The sequence below is a fragment of the Pelobates fuscus genome, chromosome 13 (genome assembly GCF_036172605.1).
Source record: "Pelobates fuscus isolate aPelFus1 chromosome 13, aPelFus1.pri, whole genome shotgun sequence".
Lineage (NCBI taxonomy): Eukaryota > Metazoa > Chordata > Amphibia > Anura > Pelobatidae > Pelobates > Pelobates fuscus.
Genome location: NC_086329.1, coordinates 88,299,716 through 88,315,088, shown reverse-complemented (window position 1 = coordinate 88,315,088; position 15,373 = coordinate 88,299,716).

Here is a 15,373-nt window from a genome sequence, read left to right as displayed (position 1 = left end):
ATGTTTATGATTTCTTTGGTATTGATAAGGTTTTCTCCAAGACAATGATCGGGGCTTTAACCATATCTTTTTGGATTTCCTTGACCTATCACTAAGCACTTTGTCAGGCAGTTTCTTTAAAAAGCTACACGGTTTTATACACAGAATTGTAGTGAATTGAAAACTGAATTGCAAAATGTAGGCCAAAAGTTCTGATTTGGAAAAATTATCCAACTCTGCTCGAGCACAGCTTGGTTACTCTACTCTTAATTTAGTAATTTGAGATTCTTTTGTTTCATTGAATGGAGTCAGATGAACCGTATACTGATCTAGTAGTAAAAAAAAAAAAGCATAAATATTACCCAGTTTGGCAATATCTTACAAGATACAAAAATCTAACAGCATACAGATACAATGTACATTCTCTCCTTTTATACAAAACAACAAACGTACACAAAATCAACTGAGCTGGTTGTAAAACCCATCACATTTTCTATGAAATGGAAAAAAAAATTGTATTACAAAGTGCAGAGAAATATAAAATTATCGTAAAAACACGACATCTTGGCAGTATGGACGCTGAGTAAAACAAATAACTGCTTTTGCATCTTACGAGGTATTTTCAGACATGTGGTCGCCAAATGTTCATGAGTTCTGCAAAGTATTTTTCAGACACTGCCATCCGTTTCACAAATGACTTCTCACTCAGTGTCCTTCCTGGTGATTGATTTATCGGCAGTGATGGGCAATAAGGAAGTAAAGATTTCCCATGCACTCCTTTCTTATCAATTCCTAAAAAAAACAAATGAATGGTTAAGCACCAATTCAAAATGAGTACATTCTCTTATTCACATCCCTCTGTGCAAATGAACAGTTGGAACAAATTAAACCTAAACAAGCATATTCCGGCATTGTAGTTGTCTTGCAGTGATCAAACAATTATACAAAAAGTTGAACATAATTAGTGCAATAAAAACTATCAATCTTACAGAGAAAATGTCACTTACTGGTCAATTATAAAGCATTTGAAAATCACATGTAACTTGCGTAAACTTTTTTCTTTCATGTGAAGTTTTGTTTGAACCCCTTAAGGACACATGACATGTGTGACATGTCATGATTCCCTTTTATTCCAGAAGTTTGGTCCTTAAGGGGTTAAACATTTATTAAACAGACACTATAGTCACCAAAACAACTTTGCATATTTTTTAAAATTTGGAATCACTTATCTTCTGCTGTGCTAATAACCACCTCGACGCTGCAGCAGATTACTTTATCAGACATGCCAAGTGGACTCCAGCATGTTGATTCCCACAATATTCCGGAAATCACACACACAATCTGATGTGTGTGTGATTTCCATTATATGGTGTATAATTTGCGCCCCCTAACAATCCCACTCAGTAAACAAGGGCCCTGTCGTGTGCCGGCCCTTTAAGAGCGGACCGAGCGCCTGTGATATCATCCGGCAGGGAGGAAGTGACAGTCATCTCTTCCCTGCTATACAGAGAGCTGCCGACCTGGGAGGACTGGAGGGAGGAGGCAGGAGGTAGCATGGAGGTACATGAGAGGCTGGAGTGAGCTGCTGCTGCATGCTCACTTTCATCAGCCTCAACCAACACCATAACCAGGCAAGCCACCCTCCTGGACACAAAGGTAAGCTAAAAGGAGGGTGGCTGCAAATCTAAGTGTGACGTGTGTGTCAGATTGTGTGCCAGATTGTGTGCATGTCAATATGCGTTAGTGTGTGTATCTGAGTTTGTGTGCCAGTGTATATCTGAGAGTGTGTGTGTGTGACAGTGTGTATATCTGAGTGTGCCAATGTGTGTCTGTGTTTCAGTGTGTATATCTGAGTGTATGTGCCAGTGTGTGTGTGTTTCACTGTGTGTATCTGAGTGTATGTGCCAGTGTGTGTATCTGAGTGTATGTTAGTGTGGGTCAGTGTGTTTATATGTGCCAGTGTGTATCTGAATGTAAATGTGCCGGTGTGTATGTGTGTGCTTCAGTGTATATATTTGAGTGTATGTGCCAGTGTGTGTATCTGAGTGTACTTGTCAGTGTCTGTGTGTATGTGCCAGTGTATGTCTGTTTGTTAGTGTGTATATCTGAGTGTATGTGTAAGTGCAGGGCCGGCCTTAGGCAAATAGGCGCCCTGTGCGAAAAGTCTTCATGGCGCCCCCCCACCACCCACCAAGTTGCCTGAATACAGTAACACACACAGGCACCAGGGACGTGTGTATCGTGAGGCAAACAAGGCATCTGCCTTAGGTGGCACTTTGCAGGGGGTGGCAAAAAAAGCCGCCCCCAAACCCCCAGGCAGATCCCTTGCTTGCCTCGCGTGCTGGGGGGCTCAAGAACTGGCCGGCTGGCCACGTTTGAGCCCCCCCGAGGCTGGCAGCAGGCAGCGAAGGAGCATACTCACCTGAGCTCATCCTGCTCAGCTCCCTCTGCGCCGCTTAATGAAGCCGGGAGCTGGAAAATGACGTCAGTCCGGCTCCCGGCATCACTAAGCGCCGCCTACTCAGTCTGTGCGCCCCTTGCCTGCCCGCCCAGCAGCCACACTGGACTGCAGGTAAGAAATTCACTCCAGCTCTCCCAGGGAGGCTGGGTGGATTTAAAATAAAATTCAAAAAATATTAGTTTGTGAGTGTTAGTGGAAATGTCTGTGTGTGTGTGTCTGTGAGTGTGTATGTCTAAGTGAATGTGTGTGTGTGTGTGTGTGTGTGTGTGTGTCTGTATGTGTCTGTAAGTGTGTGTGTGTGTGTGTGTCTGTAAGTGAATGTGTGTGTGTGTGTGTGTCTGTGAGTGAATGTGTGTGTCAGTCAGTGAGTGCATGCGTCTGTCAGTGAGAGTGTGCATCTGTCTGTAAGTGAATGTGTGTGTGTGTGTGTGTGTGTGTCTGTGAGTGAATGTGTGTGTCAGTCAGTGAGTGCATGCGTCTGTCAGTGAGAGTGTGCATCTGTCAGTGTGTGTCCAAGTAATAGTGTGTGTGTGTATGTCATTGTTTGTCAGTGTATATGAGAGTGTGTGTCTGTCAGTGAGTGTTTGTCTGTCAGTGAGTGAGCGTCTGTCAGTGAGTGAGCGTCTGTCAGTCAAAGTGCGGCCTTGACAGGAAGGGGTGGGGGAAATTTAAACTTGGTTACAGGCATGTACACACACACACACTCAGTTAAAGGCACACATACAGGCACAGGCACACACAATGGCACAGCTACAGCGACACACACAATTAGAGTCACACACAGACAGTCACACACACTCAGTTAAAGGCAGTCACACATACAGTCACACACAGACAGTCACACACACACAGACAGTTATACACACACACAGGCAGGCAGTCACACACAGACAGTTACAAACAGACAGACACACACAGGCAGGCAGACAGTCTCACAGGCAGGCAGACAGTCACACACACAGGCAGGCAGACAGTCACACACAGGCAATCACACACACACACAGGCAGTCACATACACACAGGCAGTCACACACGCAGGCAGTCACACACACACACAGTCACACAGGCAGTCACACACACACACAGGCAGTCACACACACACAGACAGTCACACACACACAGACAGTTATACACACACACAGGCAGGCAGTCACACACAGACAGTTACAAACAGACAGACACACACAGGCAGACAGACAGTCTCACAGGCAGGCAGACAGTCACACACACAGGCAGGCAGACAGTCACACACAGGCAATCACACACACACAGGCAGTCACATACACACAGGCAGTCACACACACACACAGTCACACAGGCAGTCACACACACACACAGGCAGTCACACACACACACACACAGACAGGCAGTCACACACAGTCACACACACAGGCAGTCACACAGACAGACAGTCACACACAGTCACACACACAGGCAGTCACACACACAGACAGGCAGTCACACACACAGACAGACAGTCACACACACACAGACAGACAGTCATACACAGGCAGGCAGTCACACACAGGCAGTCACACAGACAGACAGTCACACACACACAGTCACACAAACAGGCAAACAGTCACACTTACCTCTATCTAGTGGATACAGTTGGCTGATGGGGAAGCAGGGACTCCTTCCCTCTTCCTGTGCAGCAGGGGCTTCGGAGGTATTAGCCCTGCCTCTGCCTCGCGATAAGCCCCGCCCCCGCAGCTCGGTAACCCCCGCCCCCTCTGCCGCAATTTATTTTATTTTTTAAATAGTCCCTGACACCGGCCATGTGCGGGCTGTGTCGGCTGTCAGGGTGCCCCCTGCTCCATGGCACCCTGTGCGGCCGCACAGCTCGCACACCGCTAAGGCCGGCCCTGTGTAAGTGTGTGTGTTTCAGTGTGCGTATCTGTGTGTATGTGCCAGTGTGTGTATCTGTGTTTCAGTGTCTATGGGCTGGAGTGTGTGTATGTGCCAGTACGTTTAGCTGTCTGTGTGTGTGTGTTGGGGCTGTTGAGCTTGTGGGGAAGGGAGGGGGGCAGCAGTATCTTGTGAAGCCACCTCACTGAAATGCATTTTTGCATGTTGGGATGTCTGCTTTATACATTTACAAGATCTACAAGAGAGACTATCGGGCTGTTCGATAAGTTTGACTGGGGCAAAACCATCTAGTTGCATATGGGGCCATTTGGCTTGCAAGATCCTGACATTATTGACAATATGTAACAATGTTCATATTTTGTAAATCAATCTCTGAATACTGCCATGCGGCTAAAATGCTAGGTCTACCTCCCTGAATATTTTTTATTAGGGCTCCCGCCCTCCGACAATGAGTTAAGCCAGCGGAGAACATTAGGTAAATGGCTGCTCAGGAGCTAGGTTTTTTTTTTTGTGTGTGTTTTTTGGTTTTTTTTGTCATTCTTTCTTTTATTGAGGCTTTGGATTGATACATGACATATAAGAAGGAGTCATGGCATATAAACACATGCAGTAATACAACAATTATGATAGACAAATAAACTCCTGAATAAATCAGGCTCTTTGTAAAATTACATAGCAAAGAAAATAAAAGATATGCTGAGTAACAATTGCTAACGAGGGTGTCAGGTCTAATTATTGATCAAACAGTAGACTATGTAAATTGCACGCAATTATACAATAAGCTCTAAGCCTAGGCGTTCGATATCACGCTAGCTGATAACCTGGGAATATAACTTCTGAAGGTAGATATATCTTTGGAAAACATTACCACAATAACAATAGAAAACACAAAAGTAAAATGAATTAAATTGAATTGTCATGTGTAGAAACAATAAAAATTTTGGTTGTTATCATCAAACAAGATATTGGTGCAAGTGGAAGTCCATAAAGCAATGTGAGTTAACTCCCATAAGTGGCAACGCTGGTGTGCTACCTGGGTAGACTCTGCTCCGGAACTGGGTGCCCCCCAATTCCCACGCCTTTGTGAGGACCAGCCAGGGCCGGACTGGCCCATCGGGATACTGGGAAATTTCCTGGTAGGTCGACATACTATCGGGCTGGTGTGCGACCACCTAGTGCGCACCGGCCTGTGGGTCGCACAGCGTAATTAGACAGCAACCAGCAGGAGGGGATGCGCTCCCCTCCTGCCGGTCAGAGAGTGTAGCATGGCCGAGCAGGCAGACCGAGGTAGACGAGATTCTGTTACCCTACCTGGTCTAACAGGAAATGCTCACAGAGAGCACATGACTGCTTCCTGTCAGACTGGGCAGGGGGAAAGAAACTCCTCTACGGCGGTCTGCCTGCTCAGCCACGCTACAGCAAGGTACAGGAAGGGGAGGGGGCTAGCAGGGCCCTCAACCCCCTCTGTTCCTGTACGTCCAGTGGTCTGATCTCAATTATGTGTCTGTTAGTCCACCCATTGTACAGCGCTACGGAATTTGTTGGCGCTATATACATAATAAAATAATAATGGGACACATGTGGGCTGGGGAGGAGGCATAATGGGACACATGGGCGCTGGGGGGGGCTATAATGGGACATATGAGGGCTTGAGAGGGGGCTATAATGGGACACATGGGGGGTGGGGGGCTATAATGGGACATATGGGGGCTGGAGAGGGGGCTATAATAGGACACATGGGGGGTGGGGGGCTATAATGGGACATATGGGGGCTGGAGAGGGGGCTATAATGGGACACATGGGGGCTGGGGCTATAATGGGACCCATGGGGCTGGGGGGGCTACAGGGACAGATGGAGGCTGGGGAGGGGCCTATAATGGGACATGTGGGGGGGCTACAGGGACACATGGGGGCTATAATGGGACACATGGGGGCTGGGGAGGGGGCTATAGGGACACATGGGGCTATAAGGACATATGAAGGGCTCGGAGGGGGTACAGGGACACATGGAGGGCTGGGGGGCTATAGGGACACATGAAGGGCTGGAGGGGGGGTATAGGAGCATATGAAGGGCTGGGAGGGGGGGAATAGTGGGACACAGAGGGCTGGAAAAGAGGGCTAATAGGACACATGAAGGGCTGTAAATATGTAAATGGGGAGCAACCCAAACAAAGGAAACCCCTCAAATCCTTCAACAAATAGAGAAAGCAATACGAAAAGATGGAGTAGGGCTGCGCCAACATAAAATAAAATAGTCCCAAAAAATCTCACTAGAGCATATAACAGTATGGGATACTTAATAAAATGTAGATGAGTAGACTCTTCAGTGGAAATAGGTGTGTCAGAATGTCTCAGGGTGTTTGTTCGTTATATGGAAAAAAGAGAAACAGAGGCAGACAATAGTGCAATAAGTCGAAAATCCAAAGTGCAATAAAATAGTAGGAGGTACAAAACTCGTATTTAAAAGAGCTATGGCCAGCTCTGGTGTGAAGGGCGTACAGCTGTAAAATCACTGCTTATGGGATATATAAGGAAAGTGCACTTTCTTCATATATCCCATAAGAGGGTATTATACCGCTGTACGCCTTTCTACACACCCAGACTACTCCAGTCCTCTTAACCCTGCTGTTATTGAGAAACTGCAATAATTACTCAAGAAAAACATCAAACCAGAATAAGAATGTTAAAACTCCACAAATGACATTTGTTCTTTAAGCCAGCTCACTCACAAGAAAACATGAAAGCAAAACAATCTAATATTTAACACCAGAATTGAAACAAAAGAGGCAAGGCCTGTCTGCCAAGTTCGCTTCCACTCTTTACTGTAGAAGCTCCTCCAAAGGCTACATCCAGGATGGATTTGGGGGCTGTATAATTCTATATTGAAATCTTCATTGTATAAGGAAATAACCCCCTCTCTTGTTTTAGTGTTGGGAAAAATATGCATGGACAAAAAAATAATCCACAGAATCATTGTTAGCTTCATGCCAAAACCAATGATTTGGAAATGTGTTGACATGTTCTCAGCTTAGCAATGCAAAACAGTCTGCCATGTACCCTCAACACACATCAATTTCTGGAATACAAGATGCTTTTTTTTTTTGTTTATTTGCTTGTTTTTTTTTTTTAAATTTGTTATTTAAGGCCAGAAATTGGTACAGAAACAAGCAGATGCAATACACGATTTGTGAGTAAGACAGCAGCCGAAACCAAAAATTCAGAAAAGATTATCAGTCAAAAACAAAAGGGTGAAGCACCAAAATAAGAAAGATAGACATAAAGAGGGGAATCTGAACTGCGGGACTGGGAAAGCACCCTTCCCCATGGCAAGAGAAGAGTTAAAGACCCCCATAACATGGTGTTTCTGACTTTGGCCATCATCAAATGTTTTATGGTTTAATTTGAGCAAAATCACAGAGGAATCCTGTAACCAACTATAAGCCAATGCTTATTTAATAATTGCTGATCAGTATATCAAAAACCCTCTAGATATAATAATAAAAAGATCATGGGTCCAATATAATTGGTCTATGGAAAATATTAATCAGACAGTCATGAAAATGTTCAAAAAACTGGCATGTCCACCAAATGTGAAGGTAAGTACATTTAAAGCAGCCTCCCAAATGTCTTCAAAATTTCCCTTCCATTTTTTTTTTTTTACATTTCTTTTGAAGAAAAATTCCCTAAATTGGGAAATAGGCAGTTTTTCCAAATAATAAAAATATAACAAAAAACAAACATTTTATCTCTATAATTTAAACCTCACACTAATATACAAAATAAAAACAAGCTTGTATAAATCAGACCCTGTTGGATCTGATTTATGCAAGAGGAAATGTGGCTTGTCTTTTACTGCACGTAATCTACTTAGGAAAGGAAATCTTTGTGGAATAATCATCGGGAAACTGAATTAGAACAATGACTCATTTTTAACTAAAACACTTGGAAAGAAATAAGAGAAAATCATTTTTTTAAAAAGTGTTTTGCAAAATAATCTTAGAAAGTAAATTTTAGGACTGAATAATTCAAATTGTATATTTATCATGTCATGGTGTTATCCGAAGCAGACTGCTGAAGAGCAGGCTAAGCTATTGACGTGTTTGTCTTCAAATTCCTTTGCTTTATTGTGAATACCATATCGGATTACTGGACCAGCACAATACAATGCATTGTCATTTAATAGCTTGGCCTAACCTGTTGACCTGTAGAGGACACAACAAGCTGCGGGTTTGAAAACTCTTAACCCCAATATTGTTATATTTCTAAAAAATCTTAGATACTGCGTAAAAAAATTTAAATAGCTGCCTGCCATCACCAGTGTGTGTAAAATGTACAGGGTATAAGACGCTGTCTCCTTCATGCCAAGGAGTTAGATAAATTCCATTATGTCATGGCAGACATGGTATATCATTGGTCGTTTTTCCCATCACGTTTTCCCCATTAACATTGTGCATAATAAATACACATTTTTACTGTTGTTTGTAGTGCAAAGCTATGCAGACACATTGGCCACAAGCCTCTCTATTAAAACGTAAGAAATGATCAGCTTTGGGGCCAGGGCCTGTGAGTCATAACATCCCTCTGCATTTTATTTATTTTTGTCTTTGGATTTTATTGACGAATAAAAATAAGATATTTATAGTGTGTACAGTAATGTACAGTAAAACATAGCATTAACAAGAAAACAACTGCATTCAAAACAGGTTCTCGCATATATTTTTCGATGCACTGTTTTTCAATACAAAAACTTGCTAAAATATGTAAATAGGTAAAACCCGATCCCTCTGCATATTTACCATACCCGGCCAGTGTTTTATTGTGTTTATAGAGGGGGCTAGATAAGGGGCACATTTACCCCCTCTCTAATATCTTTCATATTTATTTAGTGTTTTTGTCCCTCCAAACGGAATGTAATTTTCACACGTGCGCCAAATCAATGAAGCATCACTTGTATCACCCACCAGAGTGATATTAAGTGCTCCAAATACACAACAGCCATTCAGTGCCTTTATAGACAATCTGAAACTGGCATCCTTATGTGATCGTTCCTTGCTGGCTGTTCATATTGACCTTTGGCTTGTTTTGCAATTACTGTTTTTGGTACACTGACCTTGGTTAGTTTTCAGTTACTCTCTTTTAGCCCCTGGTAACCATTCTTTAAACTACAGCCATATAAAAGACCTTTAATCATTCAATACCTTTTTTTTTTGCTAAGGGAATGTTGGTTTATGCTTCTAAGGAAAAGAGGTTCCTATGGGTTTATTCTTCCCATTGTTCAGTATGAGGATAACGTGTAACACTGATGTCATGGAGAAAGGAAGGGAATAAGCACCGGATCAGGTAAGAATGATGAAGAATTGTAAGCGATGGAATAAAGGTGCAAGGTTTTGAATAAAACATTCTAACTGCATTGCAAAACTTCTCAAAATCAAAGATGGGGGGCTGTTTCACAGGAGCTCCTCCACAATCTTGGCATCAAAAGCGATACACAGCCCCATTAAGCCTGATTTCGGGACCACCTGGAGCCCACTCCGACGCCTGACATTACTGGGCCCGGTTGTAGGGGTTGGTGACCCGTTGAAAGCCGAGCAACCACACGTATGACCACATGCGGCCTTGTGTGCACCGGGCGGGGGAGGCGGCCGCTCTCCCGCTCAGGGGCTACCCAGCGACTGCTCTGGTGGGGCAGGCATCCCATTTCTCCCCCCCTGGGACCGTTGGGGGTTATCACGGTCCAACTCGGGAGAGCTACACTCCACAGGGGAGAGGGAGAAGTGAGGGCCTGCAGACAAGCGACTAACTCAACTGCCGACTCACTCCTAATGGCGGACACGTCTTGCCTCCCTCAGCACTGAGACCACGCTACAGACCAAGCTAGAGGCTGTCCTTGCAGCATTCTGGTTAAAGCTGGAAAGGTGGGCACTGCAACATGCCACACCGCAGTCAAGTAGCCCGTTACCTAAACGGCACCTCCCACGCACACAGAAAGTACCCGCGGCTCCCGTAGGGAAGAGGTACACATGGAGAAGGAGGATCAGGCCCCACGCATCACCCCAGCACAAGCAGAAGCACAAGCAAAGCCTGACACACATGAGACCTACTTCTGCACATCGCCGCAGACCCCCGGTACTCCCAGCAACAACTACCCTTGGGACTGACCAGCCCCACATGCCAAGACTGGAGTCCGCAGGCTTGAAATACCTCACCGACCTGCACAACCGCGGGATATGCCGTCACATGCCGGATGCCTGGCACTTAGCCAAACACAAGCTCCTGACACTCCAGACGACAAGACTTCTTGAGGTCTGCGCTTGGCACCCAGAAGGGATCGGATGAGCACAGGCTGTACATCAGAGTCTGTCAGGCACATCTCGTTATAGCTGGACTTTCCCACCATGCCTCTTTACACAAGAACTGCTCCCTGCATACTTACTAAACATAGTGTACCAACCTTTAAGCTGCCACCATTTCATCCCTTGTTGCTTACATCAAACGCTCATGCATCATTTTACTAGCTAGTCCTATCTAAAGTGGCAACCTAGGCTTGTTTAACACTTGCGGTAAAATGGTTGGCTTAATCCTACACTTAAAAACGTACAATCAGTGCCTTAACCCCTTAAGGACCAAACTTCTGGAATAAAAGGGAATCATGACATGTCACACATGTCATGTGTCCTTAAGGGGTTAAGCATAAAAGCTCCCTTCCTCAACAATGCACCGCAACACACCTATAATCTTAAGCGCAAATAGCATTGTTATATGTATACCTAGCCTAGCATGTTATACTATAAAATACTGATGTCTACTAGCCAGTTATCTTCATGTTATATACAAATGTGCTGTCTAAAATGCCACACTTTGAAATGTTATGAAAATGCTTGCAAACGCTGTCGTGGCTATGTACGCTTGTTGTTAATCTATGCACAAGGAAAAATAAAGAATTTTTTTAAAAAAAATCAAAGATGCGTGAAACATGGTCCAGGAATAATTAGGAGAGGAAGGTGCTGCATCTTTCTTTGTTGTTTTAAATAACTTGGAAGATGGGACCACCATTTCCCCAGTATACAGGATAGAAATATGACTTTGCATAAGTTACCAAATACGTTGATATCGGAATTTTTACAGCATTCAGAAAAAAGGCTCAAGAAGAAGAAGAATTAAAAGGGGTAAAAAAGTGTGGACTCTTTCTGAAGCCGTATGTCAAACTCAAGTGCATACCTATGGCCCTATACATAATTAAGAATTGTGCTTTTCTTTTATTGCCATATCGTTGTTAAAGGACCACTATAGGCACCCAGACCACTTCAGCTTAACCCCTTAAGGACACATGAAATGTGTGACACGTCATGATTCCCTTTTATTCCAGAAGTTTGGTCCTTAAGGGGTTAATGAAGTGGTCTGGGTGCCAGGTCCCTCTAGGGTTAACCCTACCTGCTGGAAACAAAGCAGTTTCAGAGAAACTGCTATGTTTACAATAGGGTTAATCCAGCCTCTAGTGGCCGTCTCATTGACAGCCGCTAGAGGCGCTTCCACGCTTCTCACTGTGATTTTCACAGTGAGAAGACACCAGTGTCCATAGGAAAGCATTAAGAATGCTTTCCTATGGACTGACTGAATGCGCGCGCGGCTCTTGCCGCGCATGTGCATTCAGCCGATGACGTCCAAAGGAGGAGGAGAAAGGTGAGTGTTTAACCCCTTCCTCCAACTTCAGCCCGGCGGGTGGGGGCACCCTCAGGGCACTATAGTGGTCCTTTAAATGTTGTAGATCTAAATTGGCTAACACCTGCTCCTGTTGCTATGCAGGCCCTTCTCAAATATGCACTACAAAATGACACCACGCAAAGGTCTTAAATATCTACTTACTGTACAGCAATAGCTTAGTGTTATTATGTCGTTATTCCCTCTCGTACTCTAAACATAATACGAGATGTAACACCATATGACCTCATCGCTGCAAACCTCCTCCATTTAATTTAAAAACAAAACACCTGTTTACTTTATGTTTATAATTATTATTGCAAATTATGCAACTTCTGCAGAGCGTTTAACCTTGTTGTTGTACATTAGACAAGATCTGTTTCAGATCAGCTTGAGACCCCAGTATAAAAAAGTCCATATGGTTATCATGACTTAAGGGCACGTAGGCCTTATCTAATAGCTGATATGTTGTTATCACTTTTATCTACAATATACTATAAAATGTGCCATGTTCTGATATGCCAAATACTTGTTCCTAACTGTTGACTGACGAGCGGGCAATAGCTGTTGTGGCATTACTTACCTCTCTTTATTTATTTTTTTGAGCACGAAAAAAATAAAGACTTTAAATAAATAAAAAAAAGGGGTAAAAAAGGATTGTTTTTTTGTTTTGTTTTTTTGCCACAATATTTGAAAAATCCTTCTTGACTTTATAATGACAGATTTATCCTTGGATCAACAAACTGTTACATATTATAGTGAAGGCTGTAGAAATTAATATCTAACCCCATATATTAACTATTATATAATAGAATGTTTTGTTTTACCAAAAATCCAAAAAGGGGTGGGGGTGGGGGGGGGGAGGAGAATAAGAAGAGCTAGAATTAAAAGTACAGGGAAAATGAACCGCCAGGATGGCAATTTTTTTTAACATATTCATTATGGGCCCAACCGGTCTGGGATTTTTTGTCAGACAGTAGGCCCTAAAACATACTGTCTGTCAAAAACCCAGCCCTATTGTGCCCATAGCATTTACAGCATTGAGGAGACATATGTCCCAACACTGGTTGGGCGGTATGGAATTGTGGTAAGTGGGCAACTTGCGTCACTAGTAATGCCCATAATGGATAGGCCTGCCAAGGACATTGACTGCCAGCCTCCCAGACGACCCCCAACATACAGGATTATGCATAGAGTGCTGCTGAAGAGCTCTGTCCATGATTCTAGTGCATAGTACAAGCACAACTAATCATGTCCCCTGGATAAGTGCCACCAGGGAAATAAATTGGATGTTGGGAAAGAACCCCAATATAGGGACTGCCCCGCCATACGTGGGGCTGTTGGGAGCCCAGGGGAGTTCTCCTACTGTAACAGAGGAGACACGTTTCTCTAACGTCTGAATTATATTTTTGTTTGAAATGGCTACATGGATACTGTGTGCATCAAGATTTCAGAGCCAGTTGGTAAGAGATGTTTGATAAATAAATCTTCTTACACCATATGCGGCTTGATTTTTATTTTGGAAGGTGTTTAGAAGCAGCTGTTTTAGAGCGGTAATTCTCGAACAAATTCCTATCCACATTACAAAAACTCAGACACTCTGCTTAATAGTGCGCTTTTTAACAAAAAAGTTTAAAAACAATTACAGTAGCATTTGAAAGAAACCTATTTTTTTCCAGTGCTTGTGGTTATCGCCAGTAAAGATTATGAAAATATACTCTGCATTTTTCTCCAGGGACTCCAACAGTTTATCCCGAGGGAGACTCTCGTTCTTGCCTCCTCCTCTTTGTTTTTTATTATTCTCTGTTCTATTTGTATCCTATCCATTTTTTTCTCCAATAAAGAGTATAATTGTTTAAACAGACACTAAATACCCCTCTCTGTCTCTGTCTGATTTCAAATCAAGCCTTTCTCATCTCTTACTCTCTAATAATTAATGCCCCGTTCCACCAGCTTAAGGTATGCGATAAGTCTATATGCTAGTAGATATAAGGCTAATGGCAGACCAAAGGGAAACAGGAAAAAGTGAACAGCTAATCAGGCTTTCATCCCCGTGGGCTCAATTTCAAAATCAGACACATTAGGTGTTATTAGATTGTGGCTTTAATGTGGCTTAATCAGGTTTAGAAACTCTTTAACTTTAAGCTATATTGACCTCGTGAATGTGAAATAATCCTGTGAATGTTGTGGATATTAGAATGATAGGTGGGACTCTTTAATAGGACGAATTCTGAGCAACAAACTGAATATAACGAGGTAGGGAGAGGAGTATAGTATATACAGCTTATTCATTAACACTGTGCCTCTTGTAGGCGGTTGACTGTTTCTTGCCCTCTTGTCTGTGAGCAAATTTGTGGCTATTTACTAAACTGAGAATTTAAAGTGAATTCCAATTTTAAGGTCAGAGTAGTCAAACTAAAAGCATGGCTGATTTAGAGGGGAATTAAAATGATAATCACATAGTTTTTCTGTCCTATGTCCCTACTACACTATGAATCATTTTCTTTGACCAGCCATGTTTTCTTTAAACTAAGCAGCACTACATCGCCAATAAAACAAACAAAAAAAACCCAAAGCTTATTGTCTACAGAATTAACTTCTCTGTCGCACTATTAACTATATAGAAGGTATAAGCTTGATGTACAATTGGAGACTCTTTATCAACATAGCAGGCTGACAGTTCATGCAGTGAAATAAATTGCACATGTAAGATCATTTGTAAAATTGTATCTTCATTGTGGCATATAAAACAATCTAAACAAAAAACACAAATAGAAAAACACAAAGCAACTGATACACAATGGATTGTTGTGCACAATGAAATTACCTAAATTGCTGTTTCCACACTGTTTAAGATAACCAACATCTTATACACATGTTATACATGCAGGCTTTTCTGCAGGGTAAGATAAAATGGTTTCCCTTTTAAAAGGATGACATTTGTAAAACGTATACTGGGCAGCATTGATTTTAAAAGGACACCAAAACAACTTTTGTTTAATGAAGCAATTTTGGTGCGTAGATCATGCCCCTGCAGCCTCATTGCTCAATTATCTGCCATTTAGAAGTTAAATCACTTTGTTTATACAGCCCTAGCTACATCTCCCTGCAAATGATGCACGCAGCCTTACTAAACACTTCCTGTCAAGAGTCGTCTAATGTTTACACTTCCTTTATTGCACACTAATTTCATTTAGAATGTATTATCTCCCACTCTATTAATAGCTTGCTAAACCCTGATTAAAGTGATTAAAGTTCAATTTACAGAGCAGGCAATAATTTAAAGTAAGTTACATCTGATTGAAAATGAAACCATTTTGTTTTTATGCAGGCTATGTCAGTTACAGCCATGGCAGGTGTGGATAG